Here is a 17,499-nt window from a genome sequence, read left to right as displayed (position 1 = left end):
TAGGGTAGAAGGGTATTATAACTTTGTGCCGGCAGGAAATGTATGTAACAGGTAGAAGGAGGCATCTCCGACCCTATAAAGTATATATATTCTTGATCAGCGTTAACAGCCGAGACGATATAGCCATGTCCGTCTGTCCGTCTGTCCGTCTGTCAGTCTGTCCGTCTGTGTGTCTGTCCGTCTGTCCGTCTGTCCGTCCGTCCGTATGAAACACTGGATCTCAGAGACTATAAGAGGTAGAGCTATAATTTTTTTTTGACAGCATTTGTTATGTTTGCACGCAGATCAAGTTTGTTTCAAATTTTTGCCACGCCCACTTCCGCCCCCGCAAATCAAAAAAATCGAATAATAAGCGTAATTTTAAAGCTAGAGTTGCGAATTTTGGTATATACAATATTTACTATAGTAGTTATGATTCCTGAAAATTTGGTTGCGATCAGATAAAAATTGTCGAAGTTATTAAAAAATACTTTTGTATGGGCAAAAACGCCTACTTACTAGGGGTCTTAGTTGCTTTGGCTGACAATCTGGTATATTGTGCCGTCTATGGTATATTTTGAATGCGGTACTATGTCGATAAACCAAATATACCATTTGGTATTTTTTTAGTATTTTGCAGTATATTTGGTATATTTTGAGAAAATACCGCAAAATATGTTTCTTTTATTCAAAATGGGTAGCGGGTATCTCACAGTCGAGTACACTCGACTGTAGCTTTCTTACTTGTTCTCTTTTTTTTTGGGTTGGGCCGAGGATCTAGTTAGATTTCTTTTGTTGATCGGTTCAATTGATAAGTGGCCGATCAACAAAACTGTGACTCACTTGTGGCATGCCACGAAGCGAGCTTCAACACTTTTCGTTAGGTAATTAGCAGTTGACAATTGATGCATTGCTGTCCATTTGAGCCGCACTTTGGTCACTGATTGATCAATGAGCCACGCTTGACAATTGACGATTGACGATTGGCATCGTTGACAGCACACGAATTGTTGCCTTCCTCAGAGAGTGGAAAAAGGAGTAGGAGAAAGAGACAGAGTTAGAGTCAGAGTCAGAGTCAGAGTAGAGTGCATTGGCTTGTCGCAGGGCATGCAGCGATTTAATTGCCGATAAGCGGCTGATTAATATGTTGCAGCTAGACGCTATAATTGCGCTAGGCGTCGATTGAAGCCAAGCCACAGACAGAGCGAGAAAGAGAGAAAGAGAGGGAAAGGAAGAGAGGCAGGCAAATTATGCATACTTAACTATAATACAAACATTTTTTTGTTCTTAGTTTAATTAAGCCATAATTTATGGCCAACAGCACGCGGACACGCAGCCCAGCAAAAAAAAAGGGCCACACTCGACGTCGCCTCTCTTTCTCTCCCCTCTCTGCTCTCTCTTTCTATCTCTATCTTTTAGCCTGACTTCGACTCGAACTCGAACTCGCTTTGGGCCGTCGACAGTCTGACACCTGCGCGTGTAAATTGGCCGCAGCACATTTTTGACTTTGGCTTTGGCAATTACAGCATGCGACACTTTTAGCCATATGCAAAGCCTGGCTAAGACCGCGCAGTTCGTGCTCTCGAACTATGGCTATAACTCTGAGGCTAACTCTGAGGCTAACTCGGGTGGTCTAATTAGAAATCATCTTGTCAATTAGCTCGACTGCAACAAGCGGCCACCTCTGGGGAAGCTGCAAGCATGTCATGTTACTTGCTCAGGCTCGAGCTCCCTTTGCTATACCCGGCCACGATAATAAGGGAGAAGGGCATGCTATTTTAGTGTTTAGTGAATACTTACGTAACAGACAAGTAGAAGGCAACAGTAATCTTACAAAGGTGAAGTACATATCATATATCTGTAAGGTATATACTTCAGTAATGTATGCAGAACTGTTTCCAGTTCAATAAGAAGTCAAGACGATAAAGTTGATTATGTTTGTTCACTAATCTGTCTGTTCTTTTGTATTAATGACTAGATCTCAGTTGTCATTAGAGCTTGAGTACTGAAATTTAATGACAACATTCTAATGAGTTCAATGAAGATATAAAATTTTTGTAAATTTTAGTCGCCCTTCATATAACCTTAAATAGAATAAAACGAATTGTTGTTCTCACTTTAAAGTAAAAGATTATGAGGATGATATTGGCTGATCAGTATTTTAAAGTTAAATAATACAGAGTCGAAGGTATCAGTAACCAGAACCATATTACTACAATTATGTATAGATTGGGTTCTAAGTATTTTATTGGAGTCAAACAAAAATAAATCGATGGCCGTTGTAAACAGCAGCAGGAAGACGATGAAGTTAAATACATTTCTTAGACCGTCTTTCTGATTATCCGTTTATACTCATAACAAGATCACAGTGGACATTAAAGCTTATAATGAATTTAACGAAGATAGGAACATGGTCCCATTTTTCTCATTAGTTCAAAGAGAATACAACGAGTTGAAGTTCTCACTTTAATGAAAATGATTATACTGAGCATAATTACACTCTGATTGGCTCATAAGTATTTGAAAATTAGAAAATAAAGAAGGTATTAGCAAGCAGCATCAACAGATCAATGAAGTAGTGCACGCTTCTTGGACTGTCTTTCTGTCTGTCCGTTGGTATTCATAACGAGATCTAAGTTCTTATTAGAGCTAGAGAGATGAAATTTCTAGGCAACATTCTTATGAATTAAACGAAGATTGTAGCATCATTAGAGCAATCATTACTCAGCTCTTCATTGCATAAAAAGAATATTATATTTATGTTATAATTGCGAAGAAAATAATACAGTCAATTTGGCTACTATTTAATTATAATTATATATACTACTACTATTTACTACTATTTAATTATAATTAAAATATAAATTTTGAAAAGTACACATAAAAAAAAAACCTACTAAAATCTTAAATCGAGATTATATAAAGTCAAAATGAACCAAGAAGGTTTATTCTTAAATCAAGATCCGTATTCTAATTCTTTTACTTTTCTTAAATATGTGACGGGTATCTCTGAGTCGTGCACACTCCTCTGTAGCTGGTTCACATGCTTTTGGTGTAGGTTTTTGTGATCGATGCGAATACACGAGCTGCAGGAAATTATCGAGCTGCTGTTGCTGTTGCTGTTATTGCTGCCTGCATCTTTAGTGGTTGTTGCTGTCGATTCAAATTTTTCAATTTCTCGAACGGACACAACACACATGTTGTCCAGTGCGACACACGACGATATGCGAAGGTGTCCCCAGAGAAGAAGTTCATGCGCTGTGCAGGTGAGCTGCCCCCCCTCCGCTCCTTTCTTCCCTTCCCTTCCTTTCCCTTTCCACTTCTGAATTCTCAGTTTTACGTGGAATCGCGACGCTTAACTAATGATGCTCATCAGTTGCTCAGCTACTCCGGCTACTGTAAAATGTATCTGCATCTCGATCTGCATCTGCATCTCCATCGGCATCGGCTGATGATCGCTGATCACTTTTCCGTGGAATATCGACAGTGAATGGAAATTAATTTGAGTTAATAAAACCGAAACATTCCAAACTTAATTAGCTGCGAGTAATATGAAAAATTGCCATCATTAAATGCGACTTTTTTTGTGGTATCTTTTTTTTTTTTTTAAATTGAGTTTTCCAAAAGTGTGTCCAAAGCTGGACATGCGGCTGCATTTCCACAGCACACGAAACCTTTGGCCCTGTTGCAAAAGGCGCAGCAGCAACAACAGCAACAACATCGAGTCGAAAGACAGTCGCTGTCTCTTCCACAGTTGCCTCTCATCTCTGTGTGTGTGTGTGTTCTTGGACATGCCGCAGCAACTGGACCACCCAAGTTGCAAGCTGGCTTAAGACCCAGCAACGTTGCAACGTTGCGACGTTCAACAACAGCAGCAGCCACGGCAGCGGCTATTAAGCTTGCCCCAAGTTGAGGCACTCGATGATTACTTGAAATTCAATTGCAGTCCATTAGGAGTGATTAATATGTATGCGATTCGAAAGCGCAGAGCGTTGCCATGCCACAGCAACAGAAGAGATGCCACCAAAGAGCAAAAATGCCCAGCACTTAAAATTATTGACACTTTGCTACGTGCAACGTGCTACTGTCTGTGGCAACATCACTGTGCCGCTCTTTGCTTAATGCTCTCTCTCTCTTAAGAAAGAGGCGCTCGCCTTAAAAGAAGACATTGCCACATTGTGGACCACACACGAAGTCCAACAAAGTCCAGGCCCAGGCCACAGACGAGGCAACGTCCAAAGCTGCGCCACAGGCAACAAACAAGGAGAAGAAGCAGAAGAGGAGCCACAGTAGTTTTGCGGCTCGTTACGTTTGCCACATTCCCCTGTGAATGGAACCTCATCATCATGATCATTACGATCTTCATCAGCTGCAACTTCATCCTAATCATCATCATCCACTTCATCATCATGATGATCGTCGCGGTGCGGCGCCAAATTGCAGCAAAGTAAAACAACGTTTAGCAGGCGAAGCTGTTATGATCTTCAGTCAGGCAATTCACAAAGCCAAAGACAGAGGCAAAGACTGAGACTGAGCCAAATACAATGAAGATCAGTTCAAGCCAAGAGAAATCCCCAAGAGAAGCAGCCTAAGAGAGCAAGTTCCTTTAGAGTTTTCAGCTTGACTTCGAGTTTAAAAGCTGCTCTTGCTGCTAGACTTAAAGACTGCTAAACTGTCTGACTGACTGCCTGACTGACAGATTGAGCGACTGAAGCGCATTCAGCTGGATTAATTGCTCCATGAGATATTTGGAAAATGGCCAGGAAACATGCACTGATCCACGGATTGGGCATCAGCCTCAACGGTAATTACAAAATGCAGTTAATTGAGCGACGCACTGGGGATATTTTCACAATTGAATCCTTATCTGCCAAATAGATTTAGTAACTCGCAATGGAGTCATTCAAGTTGTCGACCTGCAAATGGTTCGATAATTTATACTACACTTATTGCACAAGTTGATTGTCCAGCATAGCTGTAAACAGATATGTTAAGTAAGATTTTAATCAGAAAATTGTCACGTTGTTTACTTATGTTTTATTAAAATGACGTTTACACCTTCGCCCAAATTTTGGTCTTCCAATAAAACGAAAAAACTGAATTTTACATACAACTAAATATTACAATAGAAATAAAAATATTGCTTATTAATATTAAGTATGATAATCGTTTCTAAATTTTTGTTTTATTTTTATTTTTATTTTTACAAAAACTGATTCATTAGAAACAAAAAGACAATCAACGGAACTTCAAATACAACTAAATATTGAAATAAGATTAGAGGATGGTATAGCAAGGATGGTATAGCGAGGATGGTATAGAGGATAGCGAAGAAGGTGTACATTGAATCATTTTATATTTTCTTTAATAAATACATTTACATCTATTACAAGACTAACAGTATTTTTATTGTTTAGCAGTTGTTTAAAATAAAAGATACTTATTACACCTTAGAACTGTAACGGGATTCACTTTAAAGATTGCACCAAATACAAATAAGTGTAAGCAGAACTTAATAGACGCCAATTAAAATTCATAATTTTAATATTGTACGCAAAAACAAATTTCTTTAATTTAAAAAAAAAAGATTATAATATCAATTGAAGTTAAATATTGAACTTTATTAAAGGATTTTTTTAGCTTTTTATAATATATGAAAAACTTTAAACTTTAATATTAGAAATAATTTTTTTTTAAATAATTCTAAGTATCACTTAATTATATTATATTCTAAATATCACTTAAGCAACATAACAATTCAGTTTAACTTATTATTATATTTAGGAATAACTAAATTATACAAAATAAATAAGTTTTTGGAATATTTATTAAAAGAAATATTAGTTATAGGAAAAACAATAATTTGTAGTTTCATTTTGTTCAACTTCATTTCATTTCATTTTGTTCATATCATGATTTAATAAAACGAATTTTGGTTTCCACAATTATATTATTATTATATTATATTTTATTATATAATGAAAAACTGAACAGCAGCTATTAAAAATCCACAAAATAAATACTTCCTCTTTGCCTTGAATTAAATGATTTAAGTGTTCTAAATAGGAAAATTCAACGCTCGAGGAGCAATTACAATTGGAGTACTTATTTCGCACTCTCTGTCTCGCTCTCTCTCTTTCTCTCCTTTTCTCTCCGTTTGGTAAGCTGCTGTGAATTACGTGCCATAAAAATCACATCAATCGCATCCGTTTCAGAAACTAGTTGCTATAAAAGTGCAATTACCCGCATATGCAGAAAGGGAGGCACTTTAATTTATTGTTCCAGTTCCAGTTTCGGTTTCGTTTTCTGTTTCTGTTTCTGTTTCGGTTCCATTTTTAGGTTTAGTTCCCGCTGCAGATCGAGCATAAAAATAAAAAAGGGAATAAAAGGGAACAACAACATATAAAATGGACATTAAATCTCGCTGGCGAAATCTCACTTGCATTTGCATGCCACGCCCCTCCCAAAGTGGGTTGAGGAGGCGGCTCAAGGAGTGAAGTACACTTTTTATACCCGCTACACATAAGGTAAAAGGGTATTATAACTTTGTGCCGGCAGGAAATGTATGTAACAGACAGAAGAAGGCATCTCCGACCCTATAAAGTATATATATTCTTGATCAGCGTCAACAGCCGAGACGATCTAGCCATGTCCGTATGATTGTCTGTCCTTCCGTATTTCTGTCTGTCCGTCTTTATTAACACATAGATCTCAGAGACTATAAGAGATAGAGCTATAATTTTTTTTGATAGCACTTTTTAGGTTAGGCTTGCAGATCAAGTATGTTTAACATTTTTGCCACGCCCACTTCTGCCTCCTCAAATCGACAAAAATCGAGTAACAAGCACAATTTTGAAGCTAGAGTTTTTGGTATATACAATAATAACTATAGTCTTGTAATTCCTGAAAATTTGGTTGTAATCAGATAAAAATTGTGGAAGTTATTAAAGAAATACTTTTGTATGGGCAAAAACGCCTACTTACTAGGGGTCTGAGTTGCTTTGGGTGACAATCTGGTATATTTTGAATACGGTACTATACCGATACTCCAAGCATACCATTTGGTATATTTTTTAGCATTTTAGTATTTTCGGTATATTTTGAAAGTAATACCGCAATATTTTGCCTTTATTAAAAATGGGTAGAGGGTATCTCACAGCACACTCGACTGTAACTTTTTTACTTGTTAGTATTGTTGTGGTATAATATTTTGGTATATTTTTATAAGAATACCTTAATATTTTGCTCTTACTCAAAATGGGTAGCGGGTATCTCACAGTCGAGCGCACTCGACTGTAGCCTTCTTAATTGTTTTTTAGAATTTATGTAGTATATTAATTTAGTATATTTTGAGAATAATACCGCAATACTTTGCTTTTATTCAAAATGGGTAGCGGATATCTCACAGTCGAGCACACTCGACTGTAGCTTTACTTACTTGTTTCTTTTTTTTTGTAGTCTAGTAGTAGGGTAATATTTCTCGGCAACAAAAGGAGCAAAAGAAGCCGAGCAGCAAAAGCTCAATTTGTACCTCAATTAAGGCGTCGTCGCGTCGCGTCGCTTTGCTTGGCTTGGCTGCCATGGCACAGTGGTGCGAAAGCTGCTCGCCACGAGTTTAACTTTGCTTGTGGCGCATTTCCGTTTCCGCTCCAAGGTTCAATCTCCCCTTCAATCCCCCGCTTAGCTCCTTCCTCCATTGAGTTATGGCCTCGGTTCGTGCTCGCAACGCTGCACGAACGCAGATAAAAACTGTTTGGCAAATTTGCCTCGTCCTTGCGTCCTGCCTCACGTTGCTTGCCGTTTATGCTTTGGGTCTGGTGAATGGAGAGATAACCAACGGCGGGGCGCTATTTTCAACACATTTCGCCAGGATACACACAACACATCCTTTCGTCTGTTTCTTTTTTGTTTTTTGAGTTCCTTTTTATTGCGCCAATGTTCGGGCTGCACTTTTTGTGCCTTTGCTTTTTTTTCGCTTCTTCACTGTTGCTTTATTGAGCTTTCAGCACTTTCGCTTGTCTGGGGAAGGAATGGGTAGTGGAAGGGGAGGGAAGTGGAGGGCACCTGGTACACTGAAAAGTGCAGAATCAAATAATTTACTTTCCAATTCGCGCTGAGATCACGTTTTTAATTTGAAATTTTACAACTTGCGCGCACAATGTTTATTTTAACTCCGAGGGGCTGCTAGACAGAGATGGAGATGGGGTAAGGGGGTGGAAAGGGGGGTTAAGGGCGCAGACAGTGCCTGCCAAAAAACAGATTCCAACTGCGATTGCGATTGCCAAGTGCTCGTTGGCTGCCGTTGACAGTTACCCAGGGCTGTTTGTTTGTTTGTTGTTCTTCTTCTTGTTTTGGGGTTGCTCATCGCTTCGCTTTGGTTTGCTTTGCTGTTTGCATCGCTTTCAGTTTAAGCGTCAGCGGAATCAGCGCCACATTTGTTTATGGCCCGCACATTTACCAATTAACCCTTGTCTCTCTCTCTCTCTCTCTCTCTCTCACTCTTTGCACTCGCTTTGCATATAAACAATTTGTTTTGACACTCGCAACACTTTTGGCCGCGTTTTGCGCAAAAAAAGAAATACATAATAATATTATGCACGCTGCGACACCGGCTAACAAGTTTTACTACCAACAAAAAAAAAAAAAACGAGAAGCAACAACAACTCAGTTGTATTCGAATGTCAAGTACTCTTACAAAATTGTTGTACTCAGAAATATTTACTAGGATAAAATGTTACAATTGTTTTAATAATTAAATAATATATGAAAATTATTTTTTTATGATTGTTATAGAACTACCGAATGGTTTTAGAAAGACAAGCTCTCTTCGAAATATTTATGGAATTAGCCGTAACGTTAAGTTGCTCTATCTAGTTTAGAATGAAATCCTATATTATCCTATAATTTAAATTTAAAATAGCTTGAACAAAATTAAAGTTTTTGTTTTCTTGACTTCATTTTGAGATTTTTCCGTTCTAGAAGAAAGATTATAATCTTGAATTTTAAGATTGGACAATCTAGATTTTTTGTAGAATTTCGATCTTGATTTAAGAAAAAACTTCTTGGATTAATTTTGACATAAAATAATCTTGACTCAAGATTCTATTCTTGATTTGTGTCCGATTTTTCTGAAATTTTAATTATTAAAAATAAATTGCTTAATTAGATATAAAGTGAATATATGATTTAATTATCAATACAATTTGTAAAATTTTTTAAAATTTATTTAACTTAATGTTTAAAATAAAAGTATATAACATATCGAATATTATCTATATCCTTTGAAATTTTGAAGTAAATAGATTGAAGGATGGTTTTTATTTATATATAATATATACTTAACAAAAACTAAAAACAAAATTAACAGATTGATTTCTAATGGGATAATACAATTTAAAGTCAGGGTAAGAAGTTTATTTACTTTTCCGATAAAATTAATTATTTTAAAGTAGATTTTGAATATTCAACACTGAAAAATACTTTCATCACATTATATTATTAATATAATTCATCAATAAGACCGTGTAAGTATTGAACTGAAATTAAGGACCTCAAATAATTTATAAATTGAATATTAAGAAATAAAACGTTCAAAAATCAAAAAGGTAATATATCAAATAAAATCTGAGATCATTATTTAAAAGAAATTATATATTTTTGATTAGTACCTAATTATAAATAACATTGAAGAATTTTGTACTCATATTGTAATTGAATTCAATTCCTTTTGCAAAAAGTTCATTTATGATATCATGACTAGAAATAAATAGAATAGAATATATTAACAATTAATGAATACAATAATAATTTATAATTTTTGATTGTGCACTTACCAAAAAAAATGAATTCTTTGAGAATTCGATCTTTTAATTTCCATTAAATATGTTAAAATAGTTTTTAAATTATTTAGTGTTTTTTTTTCTGTTTACTTCTTATAATTTTTTAGCTTTTATATTCTAAGTTATATTTTTGAAATATTTACTTTTTTAATGGCGAAAGTAAAGATGATGAGATAAAGTAAGATGAATAAATAAAATAGTTTTTATACCCGCTACCCATAGGGTAGAAGGGTATTATAACTTTGTGCCGGCAGGAAATGTATGTAACAGGTAGAAGGAGGCATCTCCGACCCTATAAAGTATATATATTCTTGATCAGCGTTAACAGCCGAGACGATATAGCCATGTCCGTCTGTCCGTCTGTCCGTCTGTCAGTCTGTCCGTCTGTGTGTCTGTCCGTCTGTCCGTCTGTCCGTCCGTCCGTATGAAACACTGGATCTCAGAGACTATAAGAGGTAGAGCTATAATTTTTTTTTGACAGCATTTGTTATGTTTGCACGCAGATCAAGTTTGTTTCAAATTTTTGCCACGCCCACTTCCGCCCCCACAAATCAAAAAAATCGAATAAAAAGCGTAATTTTAAAGCTAGAGTTGCGAATTTTGGAATATACAATATTTACTATAGTAGTTATGATTCCTGAAAATTTGGTTGCGATCAGATAAAAATTGTCGAAGTTATTAAAAAAATACTTTTGTATGGGCAAAAACGCCTACTTACTAGGGGTCTTAGTTGCTTTGGCTGACAATCTGGTATATTGTGCCGTCTATGGTATATTTTGAATGCGGTACTATGTCGATAAACCAAATATACCATTTGGTATTTTTTAGTATTTTTGCAGTATATTTGGTATATTTTGAGAAAATACCGCAAAATATGTTTCTTTTATTCAAAATGGGTAGCGGGTATCTCACAGTCGAGTACACTCGACTGTAGCTTTCTTACTTGTTATATATGTATATAGAATTTTCTATTCTCTCTGCACAAAATGCGTAACTCAGCTAAGCTACCCGTTTAAGTAGAGTTCATGAATTGCTTGAAACAATACAAAAACAAATTTGTTTCATTGTGCAAATATTTTGATTTAATTTGTGCACGAAATGTGTTTGTCTTGGGCTTGGTCAGTTAGCGATTGACTTGTGTTAAAGGCCAGCTTAAGCTTGGGTGTCGCAATCGCAATCGGCCTCGTCCTTGTACTTCGACTCCCTCTTCTCACTCCTCCTCTCTATCTTCTCTCCCTTGCATAGCTAATTCATTAATTAAACCAAATTTGGCTGTTGTTGGCCACCCACAAAGCGCGATGCTTACGTGAGATTTTGATATATGATCGCAGCAGAATTTCGATGAGGGGAGAAAGATCGTTAGTGAAATGTGCGACGAATTTGGTTTCGGGAACTTCTCCACTTATTGTTGTTGTTGTTCGTTTGCATTATGCGAATTTCATCGCATGATAAATGACAAATTTCCGTTGCACTTTGCCGCAGTTGAAACTCATTGTTTGTCATATTCAAATGCCAAAAAAACGACAAACAAAAATATTGTCATTATCGGGATGCGACTCTCGCTCAGTCGCCTGACGATCATTTGTCTTGCAATTGGAGTTGGAGTTGAATCTTGAATGTTGTTGCTGGTTGTTGGTTGTTGGAGTTGCCATCGTCTCCTGGGGGGCCAAGCAGACACCAGAAAGCAGACAACAGACAAGAGACAAGCGACACATTCTCAGCCATGGCTAATGCATTTGGAGTCCACGATCAAGTCAATAACCTCAGTCAGGCCTCGTTCGGAGCAGACCAATGTGGCATCAGCTTATTAGCCAAATGCATATGCAACTTTTTTTTTGCATTTCAATTGCCAACAGCTGCCTGGGTGGCAAGCTCGTTATACCCTAATACTAACACACACACGATATAACAGCCAATCATAAAGTTTTAATTGAAAGGTTCGAAAGGCATTTCACCAGCTCGTTATGTGCTATGGATAGAACTTTAAGTCGTAAATTGCTAAACTGCTGTGATTTATTATCAAATGTTTCAGTTTCTTTTCTACACTGAAAAAACATACGAATTTCTAAAATCAAAAACATTCGTCTTAAAAATTGTGTTTTTAAAATAAGATCACTTTAAGAACAAATGTTTAAAATAAGATCATTAGTCTAATAAATGCCAAACTCCTAAAATAAGTCAAAAAATACTAAATTTAAGTTTCAGAATTGTGGAATCCATATTAAATTTAAAATAATTCATTTTTAACTAATGAGTACTCCAAAGTACAAAAATTCATTTAAGAGAATCGCAATAAAGTTAGGATTGAACTTCATATTATTATAAAAGATGTAAGAAAGCTACACACACTTACTTATTTTAAATAAAAACAAACATTTGAAATACCGAAAAAATACTATAAAAAAACAAAATGCTATATTTGGTATAATTATTATATACTACAGTCAAAATATTGAATAAAGTGCAATATTCCGACAAAGCTAAATATTCCTAGAGTACATTGTACTATATTGGTATATTGATATAGTACTACAGTCAAAATATACCATAGAGTATAATTGTTAAACAAAACAGCTCAGACCTAAGTATGCGTTTTTTTCATACAAAAATATTTCTTTAATAATTTTTACAATTTTTATCCGATATTTATTATTGCAGGCATAAGAAAAAATGAAAAAAATGTATTTAGAATTTCATTTAATACTTTTTTATATTTTCCAATTTACTGCCATGTTTTTAAAGGATATAAAATATAAAATATATATTATATTATAGATTTAATATTTATATAAAATGTTCACAAATCTCGAACATTTAAAACAATATATATATTTTTTATAAAATGTACTTATTAATTTCATACAGGGTATAAAACAATCGTTGCTACTCACATTTTTGCCAAACCAACTCACACTTCATTTGGCACTCGCAACTTGACCCACGGTTCAAGTTAATAATTATGAAGTATTTTATTTTTTCGCTCGTTTCAGAGCTTCTATCGTTGTCGTTTATCGATTGGTCTTCTCACCTCGAACTCGACTTCGAATTCATATATGAGAATCTGAACCCGAATCGGAGTCCGTCTTCGACTTTGACTCCACAGCGAAGCGAGGCGCGGCACTCATTGAGCTCTCTGAGGCTGGTTGAAGAAGAAAAAACACCTCAATGGCATTTGCATAAAATGAAATAATAATCAAATTCAATTGGCTGCCATGTTTATGATGTTTATTTAATGTTATGTGTGTGTTGCTATTAAACATTAAAAAGGCACAAAATAATGATAATAATGTCATCATAATGTTCATTGGTGTCGAGACCCACCGCTGTGACCCACAGCAAACAACAACAACAGAAATAACAACAACGTTGCCAATGAAAGTTTGTTGCAAGTGGGAAAAATGTGAAAATGGGAAACTGACAAAAAAAAAGAAGAAAATGGGAAAATGTTTTAATGCCTGTTTCAGCCGGTTTCGACGGCTTTGCTCATTTGCCATGCATTTATTCATTATAACATATATTTATGACTATTTGCGGCGACCTCTGAATGAAAATTCAATTCATTCGCTTGTTAACAATTACAATTACACAATTCAACATCCGCCTTTATTTTTCTCTCTTTTGTTTTGGCCACCCACTCCAACGCAGAAGGCGCCACAAACTCGCTGCCATTATGTCCGTATAATTGTTTGAATTATTTTGTAATTCAATAATTGAAATGGCCAGTTATGCTTTTGTGAGGTCATAAAACAGCCAGCTACTCGAGTGGAATAACAAGTAGTAATAAAATATAAAAAATTCTCATACAAAAGACTTAAGAACTAGCCGAACTCAAAGTGGTTAATTGAATTGTATAAAGATGGATACGAATCAAATATGTTTTGTTTTTATAATGCTTAAGAGAGAGAGGAGAGATATATAGTGAGAGAGGGACACATAGAGTATTTCTAGTCGAATGCCAAATTATTATCATACTATTACTTTCTGAACAAAAACATAATTTATAATTCTATTTTCTTGATTGTTTTAAATACAAATCCTTTTAATCATTCACATTAAATTAAAGGGAGTAAAATTAAATGTGAGTGTTCAAAAGGATTTGTATTTAAAACAATTCAGAAAATCTAATTAATAATTTCTATAGCTCTAATGTTTTAGCCAATAGGAATTTACTATAAAATGCAATGTCTAAAATCTCAACATCTTAAATATTGTTTTTTCTTTTGTATAGCTATTCAGAAAACCAAATTAATAATATTTTTAGATCGTGTAGTTTAAATTCAGTTAAATCTCAGTAAATTGTTTTAGGCATTAGAAATTTACTATAGCACTTTTATGCCATCGACTCATAGGGTATAAGAGTATTAGAACTTTGTACAGAATGAAGCATCTTTAGTTCGAAAAAATGTATAAGTTTTTGATGAAAAATCGTAGAAATTATTTCTTATTTAAGAAATAATATTATACGGCAAAAATTGGCTACTGCTTTGCTTGACAATGATATACCTCAGTAAAATTGATATTTGTGTATCATATTTTGTTGTTTTTTTTTAACTTTTACTTGGCGGATTTTTTATCAATCAAGAAAAAATCTGTATACTCGAAAAATTAATACAGTTATGCGAGTAACCGTTATATCAAAAATAAGTTTTGTACAAATATCAATTTGACTGAGGTATTTAGTACTCTAAGGTATATAATAAATGTAATACTACATAAATATACCAAATATAACACTCGGTATGTTTTACTATTTTTGTGGTTCACTAATTCGGTAATTTTAAGAATAATACCACATGGTTACATTAATATAAATTTACAGTATTCAGATATACTAAATATGGACTTTGGTGTATTTTTAGTATTCTTTGCGGTGTATTAATTTGGTATAATTTAAGAATAATACCGCGGTGTTTTGTTTTTATTGAAAATTGGTATCGGGTTGAGTACTCATAGTTGATCACACTCTACTGTAGTTTTCATACGTGACTTTTTTCATTTTTATTCATACTAATGAAAAAACAATTATTCATTTAGTTTTATGAATTGCAATGAAAAAATCTCGTATGAAACCTTAATTTTTGTTAAACTGTTTTAACCAGAAGATATTTACCATAACAATTTGTATGTTTTAGTCTTTTATTTACTTTTATTGAAGAATTCAAAGTCTCAAATGTCAATAGTTAAAATTATATAAGCCACTGTTAATAACAAAATTTATTCTATTGCTACCATTTAATACCGTGATAATAATCTTATTTAATCAATTTGCCATTTTTATAAATTTGATTCTTTAATTTAGGCAACTTTAACATAAGCAACTTTTCAAGTCAGTTAAAACTTTAATGACATCACTAGAAGTAATATTGGTTAAACAAATTGTCGCCTCATCTTAACAATTTATCAGATAATTTGCATAATGCATGATGTTGATTTGCCATATAATTTGATATTTTATTTATATGTTATTTTAGAGAATTGCAATTTGGCGAAACGAAATGTGAAATCAAAGCATTAAAATGTAGGTATTATTTATGAGCTCAGAGATTAGCAAGTGTTAAACAAATGCTTTGCATTTCGTATTTCACATTTCGCAAATCGCAAATTAATTGTTTATCTCCGAATGCAGGCAGAATAATTTATGGCAATCAATTAATCGAGTCAAATAAACAAATCAAATCAAATGTGACTGAATCTCTCTTTCGTAATGAACACGAATTTTGATTTATATTTATGGACGAAGAATGAAACAAATTTTAGCCACGTTTTTAGAGTCGAGGCGCCTTTGTTGGCCAAATCAATTAGCGGGGCATTGAGAGCAGTTAGCGAGCGCTGAAGGTGCAAATGCGGCAGTCAAACAAAGGCGCAAGCAGTTGACCAATTAGCGTGCCCCCGCTGCAACTCTTGTGGCATGCAACAAACTACAAGCCGATAGAGGAAAAAAAGACAATCAATTACAATTACTTACGACTTTGTTACAAAACTCACAAGTTAACAGCTCAAATATTTGTGGGTCGCTAAGCGCCGCCGCCGCTTCGCTTCGATCTTTCGATTCCAAATGGGAACACATATATACTTATATATAGTCTGAGAATGGCCGAAGAGTTAGAAAGAGAGGGAGAGAGAGAAAAGTCGCTTAAATGCGTTGAGTCAACAGCATTGACGTATTCGAGTTGACGGCAATGATGATGTGAATGTGAAGCTGAAGCTGAATCTGAATCCGAATCCGAATCTGAAACTGACTGTGAATACACTCACAGTCTGTTGTCTGGTGTTGGCGTTGACTTCTGCTGAAAATGTAGCCAAGTGTTTGAATGTTTGTTTAGGCTGCATTCAGAGATACTTTGACTTTGGTAGCGCCAGAGAGCGCAGCCAGCAGAGAAGACAGCAGGGCCTCACTTGAAGATACACGTACTACAAGATACAACACACAACCAACACAACCAACTGAGAGCCACCGAGACACACCGAGTCACAACTCAGCGCCTGTCTGTTGGCCATAATTGAGTGCACTTTCCATGGAACTGGCAGCGATTATGAAATGCCCCAACTCCAAACTCTTAGACTCCATCTCAGCCTCCATCTCCATCTTTTCAACTGCCACTGGGAGTCTGTGGCTGGCAAATGAAATGAAATGAAACTGAAACTATTATAGCCACATGCAAATGGCGCACATCATCGCAGGGCATCAAACAACAATTTTTTGTCTTGCTTCCCGAAACAGCATTGAAAAAAAAAACAAGGTGGAGGGGGAAGAGTAAACTGCATTTTATTATCGCATCGTAAATCAATTGATAAAGCGAAGCGGAAACAAGTGGCATCCACAAATTGCCCATTGCAACAAGAATAAATCTGCGAGACGCCGCGCACTCTTTTTGACATTTACTATACTCAATGCGATGCGATGCGATGCTCACTAAAATACAATCTAAACTCGGTTACTCGATGTGCAACTTATATCACTCTTATGAAAGGGGCACTAAGATTGCACTCAAAGAAAAATATTCGTATTAGATATATAGGAAAAGAGTAAATTTATTTATTTGAAATTCTAAAATATAGAGAAAAATCAATCTTTTTGCGGACTAAGAATTTATAGAACAGACTTAAATATTTACATTAGCTGCATCCCATATTCACATTAATAAATTAATTCCGGAAACATATACAAAAATATATATTGATAATGAAAATTTAAGCTATTTTTGCATTTCAAAATAAGTTACATATTTAATGTACTTATTTAATTAATTTTTTTTTAATGAGTATAAATTTAAATAAATAACTTTTTATACAGGCGAAGCATTACCATTATTAATTCTAATTATTATTATTATTATTATTATTATTATTATTATTATTATTATTATTATTATTATTATTATTATTATTATTATTATTATTATTATTATTATTATTATTATTATTATTATTATTATTATTATTATTATTATTATTATTATTATTATTATTATTATTATTATTATGATTATTATTATTATTATTATTATTAATTAATTAATATTTTATTTTAATTTTATTTTATTAATCCAATTTGAAATTATTAAACATTTAGTATCATTATTATATATATAAACTGTATAAATAACATAAAATGCTAAATATAAAAAGAAAAAATTAAAAAAAAGTAAATACATAGAAATATTTAAAATAATTGAAACGT

Source organism: Drosophila albomicans, chromosome 3 (genome assembly GCF_009650485.2).
Source record: "Drosophila albomicans strain 15112-1751.03 chromosome 3, ASM965048v2, whole genome shotgun sequence".
In the NCBI taxonomy this organism is placed as follows: Eukaryota; Metazoa; Arthropoda; class Insecta; order Diptera; family Drosophilidae; genus Drosophila; species Drosophila albomicans.
Note: the sequence above shows the minus strand (reverse complement) of the source record.